The sequence below is a fragment of the Dromaius novaehollandiae genome, chromosome 4 (genome assembly GCF_036370855.1).
Source record: "Dromaius novaehollandiae isolate bDroNov1 chromosome 4, bDroNov1.hap1, whole genome shotgun sequence".
In the NCBI taxonomy this organism is placed as follows: Eukaryota; Metazoa; Chordata; class Aves; order Casuariiformes; family Dromaiidae; genus Dromaius; species Dromaius novaehollandiae.
In genome coordinates this window covers 53,452,349-53,480,031 of record NC_088101.1, presented here as the reverse complement: position 1 = coordinate 53,480,031, position 27,683 = coordinate 53,452,349, and the positions used below count along the sequence as shown (strand labels likewise).

At 39.4% G+C, this 27,683-nt stretch overlaps 1 long non-coding RNA gene across 1 annotated transcript in view; it reads right to left on the bottom strand.

The window, feature by feature from the left end:
- Positions 1-7,873: 7,873 nt before the first annotated feature.
- The window catches only part of LOC135328394 (uncharacterized), a 43,857-nt gene continuing 24,047 nt past the window's right edge, over positions 7,874-27,683 (bottom strand). Inside the window, exons 2-3 of the long non-coding RNA XR_010389226.1 lie at positions 12,976-13,152; positions 7,874-8,192 (exon numbers count right to left, since the gene is read on the bottom strand). This is a non-coding gene — a long non-coding RNA (uncharacterized LOC135328394). The remainder of the gene's footprint in view (positions 8,193-12,975; positions 13,153-27,683) is intronic.

The window sequence follows — 27,683 nt, the reverse complement described above, 5'->3', positions numbered from 1 at the left end:
CTCAAGGAGGCTGAAGACTCTCTTATCACTAATTTCTTTATTAAAGACGCACTGTGGGAAGGATTCCCCATACATAGTATGGGGAGCTCACTGTGAAACTTGTCGCAGCTTCTGTCTCACAGCAGTTTCTCTTCTAAATGCCTTTAGTTGGGAAAAACAAATTTTGGTGACCAGTGTGCAACACACCCACTGAGAGACTGACTCTGCCTTATTGTTTTATTGACTCAGGTAAGAGATGCTAGAAGAGTTTGAATTCTGAGAGGCCTAGAGTTGTTATTTATGACATGATAAGCAACCCTTTCATTTTTATAAGCTATTACTAGTGGCAGTAGCTTCAACCTAGCGAAAGTGTTTTTGCTGAAGAATAAATACACTGGATCATCCTGCTGAGATGAGAACCTGTGAGTATTGCATGAACCTGAAATACTGCTTTCTTTGAATAAGGAGAGCAGCATAGCAGGAAGCAGTGGGTTTGATATTGTGGCCTTGGCAGTTTTTTTGGATTCTTATTCCACAACCTTTGTCTAATCACCTTGTTTTTCAGGTTGACATCAGCACAGAGTTTTAGAAATACATAATTGATACATAGATGTACATACATACATTCATATATATATAATATATATATAATATACAACTGCTCTTTTGAAGTAATGTTAGTAACAGCATGCGTAGCCTCCCTCTGGAAGAGGAAAGTGCATATATAGTTAGAGGAGCTGTTCATTAGAGCTGCTTGATCAAAAGGCAGCTTAAGAAGAGAACTGGTTGAATCAAATCTGGAACTGATAATTCAGAATGTCAGGCTAGAGGAATTTTCCCTGGGAAAGGTGGTTTAAAAATGATTTAACAAGAAAATGTCATTACCCATTGATGAAGGAGAATGGCAGTGTTGGCAAACTTCTGGACCTCATTATTACAGACACAGAAGCCGAAGTCAGGGTGTTCTTTTAGGAATTAGCTATTAAACCCATCATCTTTAGATTTCAGCACATTATCAAATGAATGATAGTGAGATAGCTAAAAAACTGGAGGAATCCAAGGCAGCAATGCCTTTCTGTAAAGCTTGCAAGAAATTGAAAGTGGAATTGTGCGAAAGTCTGCCTTTGGTCTGGCTCTGTTCAGTATTTTCAATGATAGATCGGACGGATGGAATAAAGGATATGTGTGCAGAAGGCACTAAGCTGGGAGGAACTACTTGCTTTTTGGAGAACAGAATCTGAATGTGAAATGATAAATTAAATGTTCTTTAATCCAGAAAATGACTTTCAATACAAACAAGTATAAAGTGCTACACACAGTAGGGAAAATCAAATGCACAAATACTAAATAAGAACTGGGATAAAGAGCAGAATTTTAGAAAAAAAAGTAGTTTGCAAGTTTGAGTGGCTTAAAGTCCTCGATTATGACTCAATAATGTGGTGCTGCTGTAAGAAAGGTGAGCCTCAGTTTCGTAAAAATAGTCCTTGTATAATGAAAAGCAGGGAGCTGAATGGTTCAGCTTGGCTATGCTGAAGCATGGAAAAATGCCTTCACTTTCTAGTGAAAAAAAAGGCAGAGATATCTGAGAGACTCCACAAGAAGGTAGTAAGAAATGAAAACATAAGAAAACAGAAGGGTTTCTCTAGGCCACAAAACAGAAGATTAGGAGGACATCTGACAAGTGTTCCAATTTAAGAGTCGTATGAAATATTCTCTCAATACATTGCTCTTTCGATACGAGTTTAGAAAAAAAATTGTATGTTTTAAAGCATGTGACCAAACAGCACTTGTGTATGCCACCATATCTGCTGCCCTCTTTAAGTATTAGTCTGCTCAAATCATGCTTATTCGGAAAGAGGGAGTTATTTTAATTTAGCTTCTACTAATTACCTCAGAGATACAAACATAATTTCTAAAACTTAATCCAACATCGAAGAATACTCCTAGTAAAATGCATTCTGGGCTACTATGCATATATGCTATGTCTGTACTAATTGAGAACATAAAGAGGAGTTATGGGAAGATGAATGCAAATGACTTTGCTCCCTCTCTCATAAAATAGAAAAAAAATATGTGGCAGAAACAATTTTGTTAGGCTCACAACTGCAGAAAAATGAACTTTTCCCAAAATAAATGCAGAGAAAATTACATAATATTGAGCATAAAATAATATATGTCTGGACATTAACTACGTGAAGAGGAGGAAAACCCTCATGGAAAATTTAATTTCATGTACTCTGAAAATTATCAAAGAATTACCAGGTGTTCGATTTTTCTCAGCCCAGACAATGCACAGTTTTACAGTTCATACATGCGTAACCTTCCCAAAACCACAGCGTAAGCCCCTCACCAATAAAATATTCTTCCGTAACAGTGACACTGGGGGAAATAGGGTATCATCTTTCAGAAGACCCTCTGTACCCTCTTTAAGAGTTCCCACAGGTCAGAGTCCGTGCAAGCAGCTGCAGCTCAGCTCTGCCTTCTCATGTTTATTGTACTAAATATGTGGGTCCCTTTTCTTATTTGGCCCCAGAAGAGGAAAGAAGGAAATCCTTCCATTCTTTCACACCCACATCATACCTGAAGCTCTTGACTGGACACTGAGAAGAGGCTGGTTACACAACGGCACTGATGTAGTAGGGGAGGCGGGAGCTCACTAGCACCACAGAAAGCAGACATCCAACCTGGAGATCATCCATCTCACTGAGTCGGTGCACCTCTAGGTGCTACTTAGAGGCCACCTAGTGCTGTTAGACAGCCAACACACTTCTGCCATGCTAATACAAGCACATGCAGAAGTGGCAAGGAATGGGAAAGCAATAAGGAAACCAAGTAAGCCTTACAGGAATATTTTTCTCCTACCTCTGAGGCTGTTCAGCTTTGGACCCCAGAAGACGTGTCAGGTGATTCTTCATCCGTATCACTGCAGGAGGAACAGAGGGAGGAATCTGGCTCATAAGTCTGTTCCCTCTGCTAAGGAACCCAGGGGTACTTCTGAGCCATAAACTATTAGGACTATCAAGGCCATTGAGTTTAAAGATGTGGCCATCTCATCCACCCCTAACCTCAAAGGTCATCCCCCATCACCTTTTAGTTTCTCCATGTTCCCTGTCTAGATGCCCTTTGCTGTTCTATTGTTTTATTTCTAAGCTTCAAAAGCCTCCATTAACTCTTATTGCTACATCTAATTTATTCTATGCTAATCCAAATACAGCTCCAATATGATATAAATAAATACTTTAATGCTCTCTTGCCTCTCTCACCCTTCACAGACTGTCCAGTTATTAACTACCAGTACAAGCATGCACAGGATAAGTGCTTTATAAGGTCAGTTTAATCTTGTTGATTTAACAGCCTCAGTTTCATCATGTCTGGATGAGCTAGTAGTGGGCTAAACTCCAATTTAGATCTTCATATGCCAGACTACTGAGGGGCTGTCAGGGCCCTCAGTGCACAACAGACTCAAGACATCTCCTCCCGCTCCTAGGGGTCTGGCAGCTGGCGCTGGAGGCCAGCTCTGACACGGTGCAGCTATGTGACCTTGGATCAGACTGCTCAGAGAAGAGCTGTGTGAGAAAGAGCAGAGAGGAGCCTCAAAGGGGTCACCCCCCTTCATTTGGTAGCTGCATTTCAGCTCAGGCCCTCGCGCTTGGTTCTTGCCTGAGCTGTGCTGTCAGTGTGCAGTGCCAGGCCAAGTACATCACTGACCCTGCCAAACTAATTTGACTTCCTGGCTTGACCTCAGGCCTGCCTCATCACTACGGATATGTTTAGCAGTCACTGGACTCTGGCTGACCCTGGGCACTGTCACTGGCCCTGGTGTCACTGGCTCTTGTTCGGTTGTTCAGGGACTGCATCTCTTGTCAGTGAGGACACTGCTCCTGTCTGCCTTGTTGTTGCTGGTGGATCCCAGCTCACCTTCCCTTGCAAAGCATCCTGCTTTTGCTGCTCCCTGACAGGTACAATTTAGCCATTTAAATTGTCAGAAATCATAAGTCATATCTGTGCATTTGTGTGAAATGGGAACACACGTCTCAGGAGCTCTAGGTCAAGCAGTCATCAAGAGTTAGCTATCAAGTGGATACTGCATTTAAATCTGTGGCTGCAGCAGGGAGGAGGTAAGATAATATCACAGAGTGCAAGTTTATCCTCTGATAGCTGCCTCATGGCAGATGATTGCACCTGCCTGTCTTTGAGGGGCTCAAAGTGTTATTTTCTGTTTCTTCTGTAAGTCTTGTAACAAGTAAATCTTCTTTTTGAAGGGAATCCTTACTTCCAGATTGTGAGTTCATTCAAACCTAGATTTTGGAAATAAACTTTACTACAAGTCCTTTGGGTAGACAGACTTCACAAGAATAAAACAAGCTAGGAGAAGTTGAAAATTAGATATCCATTCCCTGGACTGGATAGACAAAAGTTCTCCCAGGTCTTGCTCTCTCTCTTCTGTACCAAATTAGCCTCTTCTGTCCTTACTACCTGGACTCTGTGCCTCACAACAAATTTCACAGAACTTTTTCACTTTGAATTCCCAGAGCTTTGGCTAGAATTGTGCATAAGAAGCACTATTAGATCAATCTATCTGATTTCTTTTTCTTAGCTATTATGTACCTTAAGAAAAGAAACTCATTCGGAAGGGTTAATATTTACAATAGGGAGAATCAAACACAAATGATAACAGTTTACAAGTATTTGATTCTTCCACGGCTCTTTATGGGATTCTGGTGTAACCACTGTGATTCGTTCTGGACTACGTTGAACAAACTTAGAGATGACTGATACAGATTGATACAGATTTTCACACACTTGCCTGTCACCTTGATATTTTAGCTGTGTTCAAAACACTTCTAAAAAGTCAGTGTTTTTTTCCTCATCTCAGGGAGGAACAGGGAAAAGAACAGAGTAATCGTCTTTTAATGTGTTTTGATTTCAGCTGACATGTCAGTGGGAATGTGGGCTTTCAGGCTATTTCTGTCAATGATCTTATGTCAAAAGGCAGGGTATTCAGAGTGCATACATAGTAGGTAATTGTCACAGCTAAACAGAAAGTGTTCTGCAACATTTTTGACAGTGCTAAACGTGAATCAGTATAAGTATTATATTTATTGCACCTGAATATGTGAAATGGCATGAACAAATGGCAAAAGAAAATATCTGAGGTGATTAAAACAAAATGGACAATGTTGTTCATGTTTTAGGTAATCATCTGAGTAGAAAATTCTGCTGACTTTTCTACTAGATTTCAGTAGCTGTTCTGAGAGTAGCTGCTACCATGGGATGCTGCATCCAAACTCTGCCAGACCATGACAGCACTCGGGCCTCCTATTCCTATATTCTAGCTCTGTTCTTTCCTCAGATGCTAGAAATACCTTTTTTCAGCATTCTCCCTGAATGGTCACCAGTCATTGCATGGGAATATTTGAAACCTTTCAGCCAGGTTCCTGCTGGACCTCGTGGGGAAGAGACGAATGAAGGCTCTCACATTCCCACACAGAATATGTGGGAACTGCACTTCTTCTGGAATGGGACGTGTGTAGGTAGGAAAGAATCCTGTAATACTAGGAAAAATAAGTGGAGGAGACAGGAAAAGGAAGGATCAGAGTAAAGTCAGTAAAGAAAGGTACCTAGCTGCTGCATCACTACTTATTTCTGTTCTTTCTTTAAGATGCTTCTCTTTAAGGTGTTTGTTATTTTCAGTCACCTAAACTTCTCCTTCCTCTCCCTCCCCCTCGCCCTGTCCCCCAAATCAAACGGAAATTGGACTTTATCAGGAGACAAACTTTAGCAAAGTCATTCTCATGACTCAAATCAACTCACGCGTATCAGTGGGTAGGCTGAGCCATAGAAAGCAGATCCAGCTCCACCTCAGAAGACATCAGAGAACAAAATCAGTATTCAGAAAGCAGAACTGTGGGTTGATTAAGTTTGGTGAATACTAGGAGAGTAACCAGGGTAGATCTAATTTTTGGTAAGGCCATGAAAAGAAATCTCAATAACAAAGTAGAAAAATATAGCAAAAAGAAACAAGATCAGAGGCTGTGGGTTCCCTGCAGTGACTGTTGATGATGTTACTTCAGCAACTTTTTTTCCTGTTGGGAAAATTATTATTTATTCTAAAAATGTGCACACGTTGTGTAATACCACAGAATACAATATTGACTCAATACCTTCTGCACTGTTTTCTCACAGGCTTCCCCCTCCCTCTCCCAGGTTCTGTTAACAGCATGGGAAAGTGATGATTGCTACAGTGCTAAGCATCCTCTTTTTTCCTGCAGCTCTATGGCAGCTGAAAGTACAAAGCTCTCTTACAGAGTAAAATCTAGAGTGATTACAGTTAATTAGCAGTTTACTAGTTGCTTTGGTTTTGTTTGCATGGATTGTCAGTTATCGACATGGAATATATAAATAATTTAGCAAAGAATTATATTGCAAGTAATGACACCATTCTTAGTTACTGAGATTTATATAAAAAGACCTTTTTCTTTTTAAAAAGACTCATTTAATCACATCTCCTTTTGCAATTCTTTAGTTCAAAGTTTCTTCTTTTGATGTTCTAATCAATGTAAACATGTCCCAGTCCCAAAATGTTCATTGTTCTGCTTCCAAAACCATTTTGACACTAAAATGCTTTGTGTTGGCCTTACTTTAAGTGCTCTTGCCTGAGAGCACACAAAATGGTCACAGCCTTATTACAACACAGTTCAATGTTTTAAAGTTTTTAAAGGAAATTTATCATCAAATTAAAATTTGCTGAAGTACTTCTGATAACTGCAGAAAAGGGGAAAGTGGGAAGAAGAAAGGAGGACAATGAAATTGCTGTTAATTTCAAGCATTAATGTTTTATAATTGCCACAGTTTGGCTTCTGAACAGTACTGAGATTCATGCTAAATGAAAACCAGATATTGGATTAAGCTTTAAATGACTACATTTTGTCTCTAAATATAATGAGCTAACTCTTTGGAAATCCTATGTGTTCTGTACAACCTTTTTGATCACAGAATTGCCAGTTTTCTTTTTTTAAATGTTTGAAATCAAGATCTTTTAGAAATTAGACGTCATACTTTTTTTTTCATTGAAAGCATCAAAAGAAAATGGTGTCAGCATTTTATAGATGCCTACATTCTGATAATATTCCTTGAAAGAGTTTTAAGCCACCATTTTAATATGATTATTTTCTCACCACTTTGTTCACACATCTTTTTTCCTTCCACCTTTAAATAGAGCAGGGCTTTATTTCAAGCCTGAATATGAGGATACAGTGATAGCAAAACACAACAGTTTTAATTCTCTCACCATTCTCAGTCCTGCTGTTCACATTACATCAGAGTAACAAATCAGACAGGGGTTTTTTTGCCCGCTCCATGAAGTTTTGATCACAAGCACCTTTGTTTCCACATTGCCTAAAAACCCTGCTCATTTCTTCTGACCCGCTCCACCAAATTCTCACTCACTTCCACCAGCCAGGCTTATACATTTCATACCTGCTCTTTGCTGGGTTGAAGCAAATGAGCTGCAGGAATTCTGATGCATGAAAGTTATCCTCTTACCCAGAAAGCGAGCAAACTTTCCATTAGTTAATAAGGAAAATAAAGACATTATTCTGTTGCTCCTGTTGTTACATTGGAAAGCTTGGGATGCTTGCTAGTCAATGAGAAATTGAATTACAATATCATAATAGAATGCTATATATTATACATTTTATACTATATAATCCTATCACAAGGGTTAATATATTTTGACTAAAATGAGTTATGGAGCCAGTAAAGATAACCCAGTATCTTAAACAGTGTAATCAAGAAGTTTATCTGCTTGAAATATTCTTCGTTTTCTAAATATGGTATAAATGATGTGATAAAGAAATTGGTTCTTGGGACCTTTCCTCATATCATGAGTCTGAATACTTCCCTTTTGCAAGACACATTATTGCTAAAAATAAAGCATTTATTTCTCATAATGTTAACTCTGCTCCTTTATTTATTTATTTTTCTTTCTGAAATAACTTTAGCCTGACTAGACAGGAACAAACTTAGCAAAGTATCAAGTTCCACTGCACTTACACACAGACACCTTGGGGAAAAAAGGTGATGTGATGCCTCTTTCCCCTTTGGGAGGGGTTGCTGACGGTTACAGTCAGAGCACGCTCTTCTGTTTCCCTGACTGTTTCTCAGCGTTCCTGAAGCTGAGGGAAACTGAGGGGCCTCCACCACTTCTTTGGCTGTTCAACAAAATATAAAGAGAAGATAAGGTTTCTATGTGTCTCATATATAGCTGTAGCAAAAATTACCTGTTTTTCAGCAGTTTTATTTGAAGATATAAAAATAGTTGAATATCCGTATAGACAATAGCCCTCAAAAATGCTGCCTCGGAACAGTGGCTAGTTTGTGGACAGTTCCAGTTTGATGATGCTCTGCCTACCATAGGTTCCTGACGTCAAAAACCTGGGCCAACTAAAATCAATGTTTCAGCATGTCAGCAGAACAGGATAAATAATTTTGTAGTACATGACATTCAAAAATTAGGAATGCATATTCAAATGCATTGTGAATGGATTGTAAAGACAGACCATGAAAACTAATGCTATTTTTTAATTATATTTTTATTAAAAGTGATCCTTATGCTACTCAAGGTCTGCATTTCATTTTCCTGTTAAACAGGCTTTATTTTAGTATCAACCTAGCATTAATGTGAAGTGTATGTCATCTATGTCTTGAACCTGAGTGGCAGAATACATGAATTTTTGTTTTATTGCTACCTTTTTTCTGTAAGACATCACAGAAAAGATCAGTAGATCATTTTTTTTTTTGCAATGTAACATCTACAACAGTGACAATAAAGCAGATTTATTACTATATTTCTATTTTTTAATTATTCATTCAGTACTTCAATGTGCTGCTTTGAAAATACACCATCTGTCACAAAAGGATGATTTTCTTCTTGATATTTGAAGAAATATTAGTTTGAATCTGAAATCACAACAATGGAATAATTTTTATTCCTCAAATGAATCTTTCAAAGATTGATCTCCTGTGTTCTACAGGAAATAAACTTTTCCTCAACAAGCTTGTAAATCAATTCAATTATTCTCTGTGTTTTTAGGTATCTTGTGTCAGACACTATTACTGAGTGAAGCAATTATTTCTGTTATTCTCTGTTACAGCTCTAAAGGTTTGTGTTTAAGTTAGTTTGTATACCGTCCTCTTGATAAGAGTTTTTTCTGCCTGTCGTATCTGGTTTAAATCTCAATGACCTTATTGATGAACCTAACAGAAAATATTTCCTATCTGAAATACTGCATTGCATAAATAGAAATAATCTGGCTTCACTATGCATTTCACTGTTAAGAGCTGTAATATGGATCCTGATTCCATCACTATATAACACAAAAATAGCTTCTTAATATATACGATATTAGTCTGAGTATCCAAGTAACCACTGAAACAGATATGTATTTTCTTTCAGGCTGTTAACTTTCTGAAAGCAAGTGTAGCTATTGGATTTTCAACTTGAAAGTATTTACTATATAAGTATTTTTGCTGAAGAGAATTACTTTAAGAATATTGCTGCTCCAGACAAGAATGGAAATTTACTTCTTTGTTCAAACAAGCAACCTTGACTACAGTTCTCTTTCAGTAATGAATACTTCTAATCAGTTGCTTACAAATAAGCATGGGAACAAGAATTATCCACAGAAGAAGTTCCCCAATAACTGTGTGAAGTGCATATGCTTGAAAAGAATTATAAGGTACTAACAAGTCACAAACTGTAAAAGACAAAATTCCCACATTTATCCAGAAGAATGATTCAGATGGCTTTTTTACTTTTCCAGCTTCTTCTCTTGTATGCTTTATGAAATGTCTTTAAGAAAGATACAGATGAAAATGGTTTGTGGATGAGACACGAAGAACTGAGAGGCGTAAGAAAAATGTAAGTACTTACTTTTTGTCACTGCTTCTCATGTCCATGATTAAACATGAAACAGATTTGGCAATTCTAGCTTTTATCAGTGAGTGTTCTTATATTGCCTGTCCACCTCCAAGAAAATGTTTTTGTAAGTATTTTTAAATTATTATTTATTTATTCTAAATATATAACCCTTTCTACTAGTCCTAGATTTACTGCTTCATCTTAACATTGTGAGCCAAACTTGGGGTAATATTTCTTTAATGTGTTTGGCAACGATACAGACTCTTTAGAATTGTTTACAGCTGGGCTCATACTATCACCCTCACAATTTTTTTAATTTTCCCACTGTGCACATTGCATGAAGTCCTGCCCACAGGATAACATAGCTGTCCCATTCTGTACCTCACTGGATGCAAAACCCTGAAGGAACTAATTCTTACAGAGCGGTTAATGGCTTCAGGCATAATCACTGCCGTTTATTTTCTGTATCTGTAATTGTATATAGTAAGTAAAACAGTCCCATTAAATACAAAAACATTACTCACTTTTAATAATGGAATCAAATATTTGTATAAATTAAAATATCTGTAATCTAATCCCTTTCAGCTGTTAACATAAGAATAATTGTAAAACCATAATTAGCTTGGTTATAGCAATGGATATTTTCTATTTTAAAGCAGTTCCCTGCAGTATCTTAAAACAAAATCAATATTCCTGTTTGGTTATAAGGAATTTATATAGGAAACTTCCTCCCTCTGAACGGAAGTCTAGGCTTTAACTCAGTCACTTATTTTCAAAATACCTAGTAGAGCAAGAATCATGTCTCACTTTATCTGTGTGTGCCACAAATGCCATTAACCATGTGTTCTTGCACAAACCTGTGCCCCACTTCATCTACTTGTAACACAGACTCAACTGCTTCCTTCAAAATAGCAATCAGATAGTTGAGTTATTAGAAGCACTTCGCGATCCTCAAATGAGAAAGCCTCCCATGTGCTGTGTGCCATTCGTTGGTTTTGACCAGGCTCCATAAAATCTCACTAAATTCCACTTGCATCCTGATAAACAGAAAATAGCTCACGCGCAGCTTCCTGATCAATGCCCAGCCTCTTCAGAAGTGCTCACCCTGCATTAACCAGGCACCCTGTGGCCATTCTGGAGCAAAATCACTCATACTCTGCCCTAGGGAGTAGGGAGTAGAGTCTCCAAGAGGTTAACGTCCTCTCTCCTTGAGTGCAATCATATTCATCAAGTCTCTGACAATTTCAGAAGATTGTCACCTTTGCTCACCTCACTTCCTCATGTTCCATTGCTTTCAGACATTTGTAGAATAAAACGGTGGCCTTTCTCCTGCACTCTAGTAGATCTGTCTGGCAGTGTGCTCATAAAAAAAAATGAATAAATACGAGTAGTTTCTCTGCAGCGTAAAAGCTACAGATTATATGCCTTGTAGCAGGGTCTTGCCCTCAAAGCAACCGAGCCAGTAGGGTACTACATCAGCAAAAACCTTGTACCACAACCTTGCTTTTTCTTGTGATGCAAGGCGCCCACCAGTTGAGCTGATGCAGAGAATGTCATGTTTCTGAGACAACTTAAGGGAAGATGAAGAAACAAGAGAGCATGGTGATCAGCATGAGAGGACAGAAACATGTCTGCAAAAAGAACATCTTCTCAATTGCCTCTCCCTGTTTCCCCTTCACTGCCATTTTCCTTTAGTAGGGAAAGTTGAAGGATGACTGTATTAAAAAACAAAAAAACCCAAAAACCCTAAGCCCTTGAATGGTTCGCTCTTCTTCTAATGCTTGTTCAAACCAATTCCTCATAAACACACTCTTTAAGAGTAGCATTGACTCTCCCTCAGGAGGAATGACTTGCCTCTTCCAGAGCAGATTAAGCCCTTTAACAGAAAATGCATGTAGCAATTTAGTCTGAGCAGCTCTTGGACCATCTGCCTTCCCCAGTGATGCCTCTGCTCCCCTGCATATATAGATCTGACTGACATTTTTTTTAATGCTATATCCCCTGGGCTACAAACCTTCTAACATCTGCAGTCACATGCACATTAGAGATCCTGTCTCCTGTCTGTCCGTTGCTTTCTTTCTCTTGTGTAGGATTAGGACCAGCAGATTCTCATATTTATTTATAAACAAAAATATAATTTTGAAAGAATTTCTGAAAGGGAAATGCTTGTACCTGCTTCACAACTACCTTTCTCTCATCAATGCAAATGCAGTATTATGTCAATGTAAATCTGCAGGAAACCTTTAAGGAACATTTATATATAATTCTTCATACATTTAAATGCATTTTTTAGGGAAAAATGGCTGTAGCTATTGCATATATATCATGAGTTCTTAGTATGGTAACTATTTCTATAACTGGGAACCAAAAAGCAAAATGGAGGTACCGGGAGCCATTTTTCAGAAGACAAGGGAAGGAAGCACAAAACTCACCAGAACATAGAAGGAGCTGTATAAAAGGGTGGAGAAGGAAATTATGTAAATCTTGACAATCTTCAATCTTTCAAATTCAAATGTGATTTAAGATGGGTAAAACACTAGTTGTAAGGACCCTGCTCTGTACAGAGTCTAAATATTCCTTAGACAAAAACTGGAGTATCAGCTCCTGTTGTACATTTAGCTAATTCATATCTTCCAAATCAAACTTATGGCTGCTGACAGAGTTCTCCTCTGAGGAATCTTGAGTCTCTTCATGGAGCAGAGCCCTTTGGCCTTTGGCTCAGCCTAGGGTTAGGGTTAAAGCTGAACGAAAAAGGAAGTCCAGACCTGCAGTTAGAATGGGCTTGGAGGAAGACTACAAAAAAGGGTTATTCCTGGAGGAAGTTTTACCTAGTGGAAAGGTCCAAGGCGCTGCCTCAGGTTAGGGCTGAGACAACCAGAAAAAAACAGCTGCAGCTGGAGTGGGACTGGAGAAGGGCTGCCAAAATGTTACATTCAAAATGTTATTATGGGCAAAGGGAACACAGCATATATATGTAGTCTAATTAATCTTTTAACAGTCTAATAGTCCAAATTGTCTAATTAATACAGAAAAACCTAATTAATAATTCTTGTACATAATTTTGTAGTATCTACCTCTTTTCTCTGTTGTTGAGTCTGTCCATCCAATGTCCCTCTGGGTCCAGAGGCTGACAGGTTCAATCTTCCTCAAGAAGACTTGGGGGAGTGGAGGGGCGTGGTAATAGCTTTCCCCTTATTCTTCTGCACTGCAGCCATCACAATTCATATTCTTTATAGCAGCCTTTCATTTTTCTTGGGGAAAAATACACAAACAAATTTTAGTATAATGGCTCAGAATGCTTCACACTACATTAATGTAACTTGCCAAAATGTGGAGACATATTTAGACATTTTGTGAAGCTCATGGGATCCTCTTATGTTTCCTGGTAAGATTATTGCTTCACTATCTACTGCAGCGGTCACTCACTACACATACTATAAATACAAAACTAGCAATAGAACTTATTTTGGGGGAAACATCACATTTGAAAAGATGGTTATTTCCAAGAGCAGCCTTATGCGAAATTATCATTCAGGGAGAAGAGAGGTAACTGAAAACTCAGCTCTATGAGCTTTCCTGTATCCACACCTGTGGGAGGTGTGGTGTAATGGAGATCACATGGGAAGAGGCCTCTGGCAAATATCATATCATTTCGGTATGCGGAGCCCTTTGTCTTATGCTGGGTGTACTTTAGAGAAAAGCATACTGAAGGAAAAATATTTGACTGGTTCCAAGCATCGACAGCTGAACTCACCTTGAGTACTCTTGTTCTGGGAAAGTTCATGAAAAATTTAAAATGGAGAGAGTGTTCTGAAATGTATTCTAAAAACAAAATAACAGCTCCAGAATAAAATTTATACTGAGTTTTTTGATTTAAATAAGGATTAAACATTTCAGTGTATGAACGGTTTGGCATATTTCCCATACTACAAGTCTTACATCACTTCTGTCTTGAGAATAATATTAATATTCATGATGAAAGAAGTTTTAATAGCATGTTAATTCCTTGTGCATATCCTTCTGTGTGCAGATCCAACCCTTTCTAGATATTTCTGGAAAACAAACTTTAGCATTTGAGAACTGAAAACTTACCTATTTTTAGATTATTCTTTTTAGCCAAGGAGAGTGCACATGTCCCTGCACACATCAAGTGACATCATACTCCCCAACAGCAAACAACAAACCTTTGGCCCTTAGTAGAAGACCAAAAGCAACAACTACAGCATGTCTTAGGAAAACAGGAGACTTTAAGACCAATATTATTGTTTTATCTGCCTGCAATTACAAGGACTGCCCTTGAAGATGTGTCTGTGAAACTGTACTCTTCTTATTTCATAAGGACAAGTGGAGAACTCTATTTTTCTAACACTATGGAAAGATTTCCTTACTAAGTAAGACTTCTGAATGAGAAAAGCTGACTGACTTCAGCTACAGCAGGCTGTAGCTACCTAGCTTCTTTATTTTTCAAAAAGAGTAAACAAAAGAGCTGGGGAAGATAAAAGTTCACATGAGTAAACATTTGCCCATCTTTTTTTCCACTATGTACTTGGAAAACATAAAGCACGTAATCATCTTTACATCTAATTTGTTAGAGGGGATACCAGCAGGGACTAGTTAAGAAATAACAAGAGCTTCCTAGGGGCTAGCTAATAGTATACTTAGAGAAAGAACACTCACGAAAACCTTAGGAAGAAATAAAAACACATCACAAACAAGTAAAACATTTAAATACTGAATTTAAAAATAAATAAAGTAAGTTCTCATGGTCCAGTCTGTTTTTCTTGGCAGAAGTAATCTGTTGTAATGATTCTGCTTTCAATAGCATAGAAAATAAAATAAAATGAAAAAAACCCTGCAGTCTCTTTTCTATCTTTCTTTTTTTCCCTTTCTTTTGTTATTCTCTATATCTGAAATCAATTGCTATTGTTACATCAACATCATTTTGTGTTCGTGCTTTCTCTTCGATTTCTGGCCTGCGGGTCAGCTCTTATTCTTTTTTTCTTCGTGTTTTTATCGGTAAAATCTCTTATAATTGCACTTTTAAAGTTTTAGTTCAAAAGAGGGTTTTTTTCTGTCTGGAATGCATTAACTTGCATCTCTTATGATAAAAGAATCACTGAATCATTTCACTGCGTACAAAATTATCTAGCAATGTGGGAACTACTTTTTGCTGTTCCACTACCTGAAATATTAAAACAAATAGTTCACATGGCTACACATTAACCTTAAATATGGGAAGATCTGTAAATATTTGCCCAGCTCCACATGTAGAGCTCTCAACTTCCTGAATGCAACACTTTGGTTCACATGATCCAGGCGGGTGTCTAGTCCTTTAAGTCATGGGATAAAGATGTTTGTACAGATGGATTTGTAGGGGATTTGTTCTTCAGTGTTCCAGGTCTCACGATGGAGAAGATTTCACCATGCTGCTGCCCAAGGACCTTACTTGCAGTATGGCCCCCTTGAGCACAGAGTTTTTCTAGAAGTTATTATCGCAGCAGCCATCAATTACTGCAGCTCCTCTTCCTTTCTGAGATAGCTCAAAACAAACCCTCCAAGAGTGAAAACTTCAGATCATAAGACATGAACGAGCTGGGTATCCTGTGGTAAACTTATTCCTGTACTTGCAAGAAACCTGTGTGTTCACAGATAACCCCACTGACATGTTGGGGATTTCTCCAGGATGGGTCTAATACAGAGTTCACTGCAGAATCATGGCCTCTCAGACTGTAAAACATAAAAAGCTACAGGCAATCACTTTGCCTGTGGACTCTCCTCTAATTATGGCACTTACCTACAGCATTAGTCCTAGTGTCTTGTGCCCTCATGGGTAAAGCCTGGAGTGGATATATACATTTGTATATATACATCCAGACTGGAGGTGACAATTTTTTTTTAACAGAATTCTCAATAATTGCGCAAAAAGTAGGAGAACTGCTAATCCTTTGGGGGCCGGAGGAAGCAGTGAAAGTAGAAAAAGTGAAAGTACCAAAGTGCCATGGTGTGGCGGACAGATGAGTGAACTTTTGCCTTAAACATTTCTTGGTACGTAAGGTGCAAGCAAACCAAAACCCCGAACAAGCCATCTGTTCCCGGCGGGAACAGGACTGACTGAGCTGCTGCGACCCCCGAAATGGTCTCCCTGCGACCATTCAGGACACACCGAGCCTGCGCTGAACCAGACCACGATCGGGCAGAGACTTTGGGACCTGGACTGTAAATTACTGCTGCTTAGCACAACTTCTATAAAACTTGCTTAGCATGAGTAGCTAAATTTGCTGAAGCCTTAGGCCGCACTCCCTAGTTCAGTGAGAAAGGGCCCCAGAGCTGGTGCAGGCAGGAAAGACAAGGGGGTTACCAGCAGTTCGCATTCCCATGCTTCACGCTCCGGGAGGGAGGATGTCAAGGCTTTGAAGTGAGGCCTGCTCGGGCGCCGGGACCCTGGGGAGCAGGGCCTCCTCTCGCTGCGGAAACAATGCTGACTGGGGAGTCTGGGCTATCTCGGGGTCCAGATCATATTCCCTTTGTCTGGACCTTGGGAAATAACACCTACTATCACTGCTGGGGAAGTAATAATTTGCCAGGGCCTTGAGAGATAAGGGCAGGACCCGAAGAATGAAAACGCATCTGTCAGCAGAAACCGCAACAGTAAACAACCTACCTAGGGACCCAATAAGGAGCAGGAGACCCCAGACCTAAATATTACTATTGGTCCAAACTACTGCGTGAAGGGCGGAGAGCTTAGATTGGAAAGTATAATTGCCCAGGGATTTCTTTGTTCGGGGTCCCTCTTTGGAGGCACCCAACTCGAGCTGTAACTACTGCACGCGTGTCATTACAATTTATTTATTTAATTTGCCTTGATTTGGCTCCGAACTTTTCAGCGGGAACCTAGGGTCGGACCCTGCTCGAGTTGTAATTACTGCACGCGCATCGCTAAAATTTACACCCAGGGTGAAGAGGACCAACGGGACGCCGCTGGATCCACGGGTGGTGATATCCCTTTCTCTCTCTCTCTCTCTCTCTCTCTCTCTCTTTTTCTCTCTCTCCTCCCCTTCGCCTTTCCCCACCTTTTCTCCCCACTCTGTGGAAAATAAAGTTAAAAGGTTGTATGATATTTGACCGGTTTTAGCGTCTTAATCTCATCCTTGGGTTCGTAACAAACCCCCCCAATATTGGATCGGGACACATGGTAGAGGAGGTATTAAAGGAACGTGTGGCTACCAGAAATGATAAAGTAGATAGGGATTAGAGGGAATTCTTTACCTTAAAATCCCTTCAGGAAAGATCCCTGAAGGGATGGGAAGGGATGGGAACAACCTCATCTTTTCCTCTGAAGCATACACTGTAAGGCTATTTCCTAGATCCTAGATTCTTCCTGTTTGGACAGTCTGAGGGGATAATACTGGACGGACAGTTAAGGAGGTATAAGCTAGCAGAGTCAGCAGTGAGCAGAACGTGGGCAAATAACAACTGAATAAGACAGAAGGTAAAAAGGCTGTGAACGTATACTGCAGAAGAAAAAGGTCACATGTATATATGAGTTAACAGAAAATGAAGTCACGCTTGCTTACACAAAGCACTGCAGAGTCAGGAAAAGGATATTGTGTTAATCACACTTATTAATACTAGACAAAAAAAGTATCTGTATTAATGTAAGGGAAAAAGTTCAAAATAGTGTAATCCTGAGGAGGGCAGTTAAATGAGGTAGTTCTTAATTTTCCTTGTGCCCATTAAGGTCCCCCTGCCCCCCCCCCCCCCTTTGCAGGTTTTCAGCCCGAAAACCTCCAGAAGTACTGACCCCAAATGGTTGCTGAGCTGCCTGGCTGAGTGAGTTATACATCAGCCTCTGCTGCAACCTTCCTGCTTGCCCCGCCAGCAGCAAGCACAGCCTGCGGGGAGTGTCCCAGCACCAGCAGGCTCCTTGAAAGCATTGGCCCTGGAGCTCAACCAAATACTTTTGAGCACATGATAAATTTATTACCATGAATATTGCATTTAGGATACTGGTCAGGACTGTAAAACTTGTTTGTTTGGATGCAGTGTGCTGTGTAAGTAGTACATATCTGATTTTGTGGCTGGGTTGCCGTTATGTCTTGTGATGGCCTCTGCACCTCAGGACAGGCAGAAGCCTCTGGAGGAAAGGGAGGGCCAGATCTCTTGAAACATGTGAGCATTCAGAGTTAAAAGCAATGTTCTTTATGTAGCATGGGGCAATGGAGTAAGAAATCCATGAAGCTAGTCAGTAGCCCTGCTTGTACATTGGGATGCTCGTGAGCGAAGAGGCTTTGTTTGCGATAGCCTAGCCCCAAATGTGACAGAAAACAGAGTTCCCCTCCACCCCCCCTCCAAGGAAACCAGAGAACACTGGGAGGAGTTGGTTCAGCTCAACATTTCCACATTACAGAGCAGGACCATAAAGAAGTAATTTCCCGAGTGACACTGTAGTGTGGCAGATTAAATTTACTCTCAGACCTGTTCATTTGATCTGTCTCACCCAGGTATTGTCCGAGTTGTGGGTTTTTATGTTTTTCTTTTTTTACTTAAAGGAGTTATTTTATTCAGGTTTGTATTTTGTGTTCTCTTGAAAGGCCACTTTTAAGACAGATACATTTTGCTGTGTCTAAGGCCCTCCTTGCTTCATGAAAAGCTGTGAGAGCTTCACCTCAGCACTCCAGCTAACTCAGGGCTTTGTTACAAAAGGCTCGATTAACTCAGATACTTCCAGGAATGTATGCTGTGAACGAAAAATTGTTAATATTTTCCTGGATTAACTGTATTCACCATATTTCTTAGGTAGTTTTCTTTCTTTTGGAGGGACACTCATCTATGTGTCTATGATTTGGGGGCAGAGAGGAATCAGGTTCTGTGCCACGCCTACATGTCATGGACTTACAAGTGCTAATTTTGACTTAAAATATATTTCCTTGCTTAGAAGATATATTTGTTGTTGATGGAAATCAGTTAATTGCTGTATGAAGTCATTCTGCCATATACTTTCTGCAACCGTTAAAAATCATCTTTGCAGCAGCCCCATTCAGAACTGTGATCATCGGCTTCCACAGCTCCAGGGAGTTGCACAAATATTGTTTTCTCTCTCTTCAACCAGAGAAATCTAGGTTTTTTTATACAGATAAATTTCTTCCATAGGAATTCTCCACAACCCACTTGTACAACCATGCCATGAGGAAGCAGCAGCACCCACTGGACACCTAGCGGCATGCGTACCTACCCTGTGGATTTGTACCCAGTCAGGATAAGTTATGAGAGATTTTTGTCCTGGACCACGGATTGGTTGAAAGAGCTGGTGACCTGAGCTAAAGCTGATCACATACAAGGAACTCCAGCATGGGAACTATACTACTTTTCCAAGCCCTGATATCAAATGTCTGCCAGGGAGAAGCTGTACCACCAGATCCACCTCTTGTCTCTAGGAGCTTGGGACATGTGGACATAGCAGGTGCATTTCCACCTGCATCATACACTAACATCCTCGTACAGCTATTCATCTACTTGTCGTCACAAACAGAGGAGGTAAGCTTTTATAATAATTGCATATTTAATCAACTTGAGGCTAAAATTATGAGAAAAGTTATGGCAACAATTTAACATTCTTCAGGGGCGTAAGAAGTATAGTAACTGTTCTAGGTGATTTTCTGGATTTATATGGGATAATGACCAAAAGCCCTGTATTTGTGAGCAACTAGTGGAGGCAAAAGGATGGAGGAGCAGCTAATAGATAAGTTTTGTCCAGGAATTAGCTCATTTTCTCAAATCAGGTCCCAAGGAAGTTCATTAAAGAGCATGAAGTTCAAACTTTATTCGCCTGAAAACCGGTAAATGATAATTAATGAGTGCTGTGACATCTGAGGCAGTGTTTGGAATGCCAGCAGCTATATGTTACCCAAGCTTTAAGAGACTGGGCAGTTATTGAACCACATTCAGTTTTAATATAAATTGAAATAGGTAGCCTTCAGGACAGAGGAGGAAATAATTCAGTTTTACATCTGTTTGTGAACACCTACCCTTCCCTTACACAGTGTCATGTAAATATATTATTTCTATCACAGGAGTGGAGCTGAATTATAGCTTGCATCAATCCTGGAGGCTGCCTATATATGTGCTTTTTGTTTCATACTCTAATTTGTGTAACTTTCCACAGCCAACCTTAATAGAAAATTCTTTTCAGGGAGTACTATTCTGAAAGCTCACCTGCCTAAAGCTAATTATACTAAACAATCAGAAGATAAACACTTATCTCCTCTCCCTTGCTGCTGTGAGATACAAGCTTATCCTCTGAGACAAATTTTTATTTCTCCCAAATTTGAAATAATTTGCAAGCATACCTTCTCAAAAACAAAATCCATTACTGATGGGAGAAAACTGAGAGCAATATAGCTCATTATTTTTGAGATGTAGCCTGTGCAGTTCCAATTACCATAAAATCTTTAAATCTTTCTGTAGAAGACACAAAAGAATCCCTCATCACAACTGAATATTTTAGCACTAGCCACTTTAAAAAAGAGAGCGTGTCATTCATTATATTCTTATTTTCATACAGAAAAATAATGTTCTTAGGCAGTAGTAGTGTTTTCAAATTCAAAATCACTCATTAAAAACATAAATTAAGAAGTCATTCACAGTATTGTCCCATATTGCAGCAGGATTATTGTTCTGTGTATGGAGATGATCAGCCACACAAAAGTCTGCGTGATTTTAGGTTAGAAGCAAGTTCTCTGCAAAAATTAAGTAAAGCAATATTAGCTGTCTAGCACCATTCACCTGATCCTGTAAAGAGAAAAAGCTAAGTCATGCCAGTGGGGAAGAGCTGCCTTATGTCCATTTAGTACCCTGTGCAGGTGCCCTGGATAAGCCACAATCCTGCTACAAAATAAAAATAATAAAAATAAAAGCAATAATTAATGTCAGCTTCTTGTCAATTATAATCATTAAAAATATAATAATTTGTGTCAGCAATTTGTACCAACTGTAGAGCAACCTTATCATAGGGTCATGGAATAACTTAGCTTGGAAGGGGTCTCTGGAGTCCCTTTAGCCCTGCTCCAAGCAGGGTCCGCAGTGCAGTAAGATCAGGCAGCTGGGGACTTGCTTAGTTAAGTTTGAAGATCTTCAGAGATGGAGGCTCCACAGCCTCTCCAGGCAACCTGTTCCAATGTTAGACCCCCCTCATGGTGAGTAATTTTGTCTTTATGCTGTGAGTTTCACTATGTTAAGAGATCATAAAATCTAATCGAATTAACAAACTAGCCACCTCAACAAGCAGCACAGAACTTGTAAGGATGAAAATTCCAGGACTAATAGGAAGACTGCATTATCAGGCCTGTATTATTCTCTGTCTGAGTAGGATGGGAGCACTGACTGTGCTTTGGAAGGTCAAGGAAGCAGAAAACATGTTTGGAGTGAGGTATGGGAGAATTACTGTTGTACCAAATCAGTTATTTTAGCATATATGTTAGCAAAAAAAAAAAAAAAAAAAGGCGTTAAATGTGTGAGAAGAAAACAAACATATTGGGAAGATTAGTGGTTGTAATGGTATTTCATGACCCTAGCAAATGATCTCAATTCTTCATCAAATACACTGAATTGTGCCCAAAATAGTTAATATTAGATTTGGGAGAAAAATTAGTAACAGCCCTCAGACTAGTGGGATGAAATGAAATACTGCAAAAGAAAGTTGGGTTTACAGTAGGTAAAACAGTGTATATGTGGCAATGGTGATGGAAGTGTTCATCACACATCATGAATTTAAAGGAAAGGCCTGTATTTAAGCAAAAGATAAAGTAACCTGACAAATAAAATAACTTGACCCATGAGGCAAAGGGAGGCTGAGATGCTACCTCCACAAGCAGAACTCAAGAACAAAAATATAGCTCACCAAATCCTTCTGGAGTCTACATTAGAGGCATCATTCCCTCCCCTCTCACAGGTATTTGTATACCTCAGGAGAAACTGTGCAGAAATTGAATTACGCTGGTGTAAACGATATGAGAGTCAGCCCCAGAAAACTTAATATTGACAAGTGAATCAGAATGTGACCAGCCTGGAGTGCTGCAGGTTGGCTAATACTCTTTCTCCTTGCTTACCAAGTTTAATTACTACCTTAAATTTCAAGTTAAAAAGAGGGGTTTTGTTTCAGCCCTTCTTTAGCATAGTAGTTCAGCTTTGCTGACTTAGGGTTAGCTTGGATACACTTGAGAACAAAACAGTGGAAAGTCTAAACAGGAGTAAAATGGGGTTAGATTGCATGTTATGCCAATATTCACAGACTAAATTTCAGCAAAATTGCTCAGTCTTCCAAATATACTCTAGGTATTTAGTAAGATGAGACATGTTAGAGTAGTAAAAGTTCTGCTCTCATGTATATTACCTTCCATTTTCCTTAACGTCTGAACACTGATCAATCATCATCTGAAGAGGTTAATATTTATGTCACTGTTTAGGAATCAGTTATCTAGATAAATCAAGTAAAATTAGAATTAATTTATGACTTCTGATCCTTGAAAGCCCAGAGAGACTGAACCTGTAGCTTGACTGCAGGCTTGACCATATGGTATTTGGATAGTAGGCTAATCTTTGCAAGAAAACTGAACATTTTTGTGGATCACCACCCTGTAGATTCTATAAAAACTCTAGTCTCTGCATATATGGTTTCGAGCTGCTGTGGGGTCACAGAGTTCTGTTCAGTGGAAAAGGAGATGTAGAAAGCAAGGTGTCTTGTCACACTCATACATCATCAAATAAAACACAGCAAGAGAATGCTTAGAGTGTGGAACCCAGACCTTTCCTCTCTTGCATCAATATCTCACCTCTAGACAAGACAGGTTTTCATGCTCATTCCCGTTCTAATTCTTTGAGTATTTCTTTAATCTATAAGAAACAGAGCAGCTTTAATAAAAGATCTTCTTCCAGTCACTATTCAGAAAAAGCAAATTGCATTTAATAGGAAAGCAAACCCAAGGCTCCCGTTGCTTGGGTGAGCGGTCAGCTTCTGAGCATAAAAGACAAAGAGGAAAGGTAGGTGCATCCTACAGAAAGCAACAGCTATAGACCCTTATGTGGAGCACATATACTACTCCAATCGCCTCCGAGGTATAAGAGGAGCACATGATATCTGGGCCATACTAGGGCTTAGTTGCAATCTGGACACTAACCTGACTGGCACTGCCTAAGATGAGGTGCTTCTGGGCAAAGCCAAAAGCAGGATTAAAAGCATGTAGGGAATTTTATGCAGAAAGCAAAGGTAGTCATAGACTTCTGATGTGTGCAGTGATAGCTGAGGATCACCTCACCTGCATTTTGAGGATAACAAAGACAGCTACTTTTCAAGAGACTGAAACATGTTGTTTCCTAGATGAGCTTCACAACAGACAGGACATGGACTATCATTAGAGGAAAGGAAGAAGGCAGGCTCTCTGTTTTTTTCAAGAAAGAGTTGTTATGGGCTAGTGCTTTACTGCAAAGGATTGACAGGAATATTTCAAATGGGGATAAAGCCCCTTTTAGAGCCAAAAGAGAACATATGGCTACTACTGAGCTGTAGTGTAATCCCAGCTAGTTTTTTAGCATTTCTGCTTAGTGAAATTAGATGAAATCCTGTACTTTAAGGCGCTAATCCTTGCTATGCCCCTTAAGGGGCCTAAAAAAGGTTCATCATCATCTCTGAATGGCAGTGATTACTACTAATCTCAAAACCAGTGAACTTTGCTGGAACAATTTTGCTGATCTACGATGTACTGACTAATTATTATTCTATTGTAAAGCCATTAGATGGCACTATATTTTGTTATTTTGTAGGAATCATATAGAGTGAAGGACTCCACAAGACAACCTAACCTTGACCTAAAGGACACGGAAGCAGTCTTCAAATGTCTCTAGTTCGAAGTGCTGTGAAAAGCACTGAGCAACTATGCAAGCATTATTTTCTTTCCACTTTGCTTTTCATTATGTAGGAAGATATCTGCTTGCAACATTTTGGCTATAGATAATTCAATTTATCTAGTGTGTACTTTGCACATTTTTTATAATGACTCTCTGATCATTTTTGTCTAATTTGATATTTTCTACTTTGATGCACCTTGACACTATTGCACTCTGAACATTTTTCCAGGATAAAGGAGGTTGACTGTAACAGAAAAGATGCTTAAATCAACACTGAGAAAGACAACTGAAGCTGGTATCAAACAGCTGATAGAGCTCTCACTGAGTTTACACTGACACAGAACTACTCTGCACTTATCTCAGGAATTGTAAAGTGACATTTAAAAAGTTAAAGAAAAAAATAGATGAAATAAAGATTGGAATCAAAAGCTTTATGATCCCATTGGGCAGCCAAATGTGAACAAGATAAAGAGATTTCTTCCAAGATGGGAAACAGCAAAGAGCAGTGTTTATGGATGCTGGTGTCCTGAATACCACAAGTCACTACATTTCACCAAAATGCCTGTATATTCAGCCCACTGCTGTAGAAGTGTTAACCAAAAGGCTGTAGCCTCATTTAAATTCTACACAGCAGGAGCAGAATACCAGGCTGACCAAGCACCATCCGCTGGAAGCTGGGAAATAAACATAAGAAATCAAACAGATGTAAAGGAAGTAAGGCTGGATTGCCACATAAGCTCATAAGCAAAAAACAACAACAGATAAAAAAAGGAAGCAATTAGGATGGCTGGTCACATGCACCAGGCTTGTATTTACTGGGCTACGCAGAAATTATTCTGTTTTGAAGATTTCCCCTGAAGAAAAACTGCTCCTACGGGAAAATGTTCTAAGCACTCTTTTCAGAGAAAAATTTCCTTTTCTCAATTACTTATTAGATTGAAATTAAAAATGGGTATCAGCTGGGTGAAGTATTCCTTTTCTCTTCCCCAATCTCAACCACTCATGGCTCGAAATAGCTCCAAAAGAAAAGAAGGAAGCCTGCTTCAACACTACATCAAATCATCTATTTTCAGAAGCCCATAGGCATATATTGATGCTGTGTTCACATTGAACTCCACAACTAGGAGAACATTATCCCCAGCAGCGAACAAAGATTTATTTGCATCTTGCTTCATTTATTTATCTTCTGCATTCAGGCTTTCCCGGTTTTATCCTCAGAAAAATCTATCTCTGTGCAGAGAGTCAGTTTTTCATTTAAAAGATGGTAATGACCACAGAGTTATTACTATTACTTGCTTGGTAAAATTGTTCTCAATAAGTCAAGGCTCACATAACTATCAAATAATGCTGACACTCCATTAGCAGTGGGAGAGCAAGGAAGATTTGAATGCCATGGACTTGCTTTTCATTCTAAAAGGTGACTTCTCCCATTCAGAACAAATAGAGAAAGAAGGGAATTTTTCTCTGCCACTGTCAAACCAGGGCATGAACTAATTTATCTGGTATTCTGTCTCAATATGACACATTTCTCAGACACTTATGTTGCTCTCAGAAGTTTAGAAATTATCAGAAAAAAAAACATAATTCTCAAAACTCCACTGATTTCTTATTGGTTTATTACATAATGAAACAGATACTGACTCAACATGTTGTGAATATTTATCTTTCCAGGAGACTTTTAAAGACTTCCAAGACTTTTTAAAATCAATGCAAAGCAAAACAAACAAACATCCCCAAGTAGTCCCTACAGTCACATAGCCTCAAGCCGCCTGCAGCTGTCAGGGCTTCTGGGTGGACTGGGTTTTCACACACAGAGGCAATCAGCCAGACCTGAAGTCTGACGCCTGTTAGACACAACGTGGAACTTGGAAGCTGGGGAACAATTTCTTGCCAAAATGAGGCCTGGGTGACATCTTATAGAGCAACTATAAGCTTCTAATGGTCAAAAAGACAACAGTTGCTTTTCCACAACACTAGTGGCTGCTACCTGCTCTCTGTCCTCAATGCTGCTCCAAAAGCCAAGGACATGAGGGTGGGGGGTGCAGTTCCTGAGCAAACCTGAGTCTTGAATGAATGCTTTCATGCAAACCACACAGAATAGAAAGGAGATGCTCTGGGGTTTTTTTTGAATGTTGTTGCTCTTCTCTGTAAGGGTCATGGAGAACCTGGCCTCAAGTTGCTCCCACACAGCTTTAATCTTCTTTTAGTTCTCACTTCCACTCAGTTAATGACCATGGCAGAAATATACCATATGAGAAAGACCTTAGGATTAAATAAATCTTCAAAAATAGTTTAGTGTTGTGAATTATGTTACAAATGATGCAAAGCCAAATAGATTAGACCATTTCCTATAGGCCTTAGAGTTAACGGAACAAGCAGCTTGTGCCTGTGAAGCTGGAAATAAGTCTAAGAATAAATCTCCACAGGCAGATCTTTCTGCTGACTTTTTGTCTTTCTGGCTTCTGACTAGTGCTGCCCATGTTACTGATGACTTTGCTTGTCCTTAGCTTTTCCAGATAGCTACTGTACAGGTAAAATGCTTGCAAGCAGCTAAACTTGTGGAAGATTAAGCTATCGATCAAAGACATTGGTGAACTGTCAAGATCATTCTTCTGCTTCCTCAAGAAATCTTAAACAAGAACAATATTCTGTCACCAATCAACAGCACAGTCTGATGGTGTCTGATCAGCCCCAATCTCTGTCTGGAAAAATGGTATCATCCAACTAGCACAGATTTAGAGGCCAATACTTAAATGAAGAAGAAACCAATATTTAGATTCAGCTTCAATAATGGCTAAAACAAGAGTCTCCTCAATCACAGGAGCTGCCACTGGCTACCTTCACCCGCTATGTTTAACCAAGGGGAAACAGTTGGGATATTAAAGGCCAGAACCATATATATCTTGAAGCATTTAATTCCTGCCTAATATATAAAACAATATATTTAAATATGCCATTGCAGAAAGACTGGTTTTCCTTTGCCCACTGATGCTCCAATTTCAGAAGAGAATTTATTGTTGCAAATGTGGAGTCAAGTGATTTCCCACAACATAGATTAAGGAGTCTGAATCACGTATGAGAGAAGAATTTTGACGAACACCTCTCTCCTCAGCATTTCCTACTGATAGGCTAGCCATTTTTACACCAGGCAACACATTTTTGCAGATCCCAGTCTCATATTCTGAGCTCTGCCCAGTCATTTGACTCCCGATTATGGACTCCACCAAGCAGCAGAGTGCCTATGAGCAAGATGACACAGCACCAATACAGCAGTGTTCAGGTTGCATCTAAATCCTTCAGGATCCATTAGAAAGAGTCAGAGCTTCTACCTACTCCACAAAGCTGCTTTTCCTCGCTGGTGGGGACTGAAGCAAAGGCAGGGCTGGCACTTCCTTGGTTCTTACACAATATGGAATTACAACACGGTGTACAATCAGACCAACAATACAAAACCATCCCGACCCACTGAAAGTGGAGGCAGATTCATCCACACACAGAGATGCTGAAACTTATAAGGTCTGAAAGGGCGACACTAACAGTAGCTCCTATCAAAATATCGCTCATGGCAAGAAAAGGAAGATTAGACACTAGGCTTACCACCCAAGAAGGATCTGAGGAATGAGATCCTCTCACAGTGTCATTGTCTTGGGGTCTACTTTTCTTGAAGCTGAAACTGTGTTCAAAGATGTACTGCATCCTCTGTATGTTAAGAAGATCACTTAATGCTCGATGCCCCACTTACCAGCAGGAAAAGCTGGGAAATAGACATTTAGTCTTAATATTCTCTATATCTGCTCTCCCTATTTGTGGTCTAGGAAATAAATATTTTAACTGAGTCTCTTTTTCTTTTATTCAGGCCTCCCTACTTTGTGTCTCTTGGCAA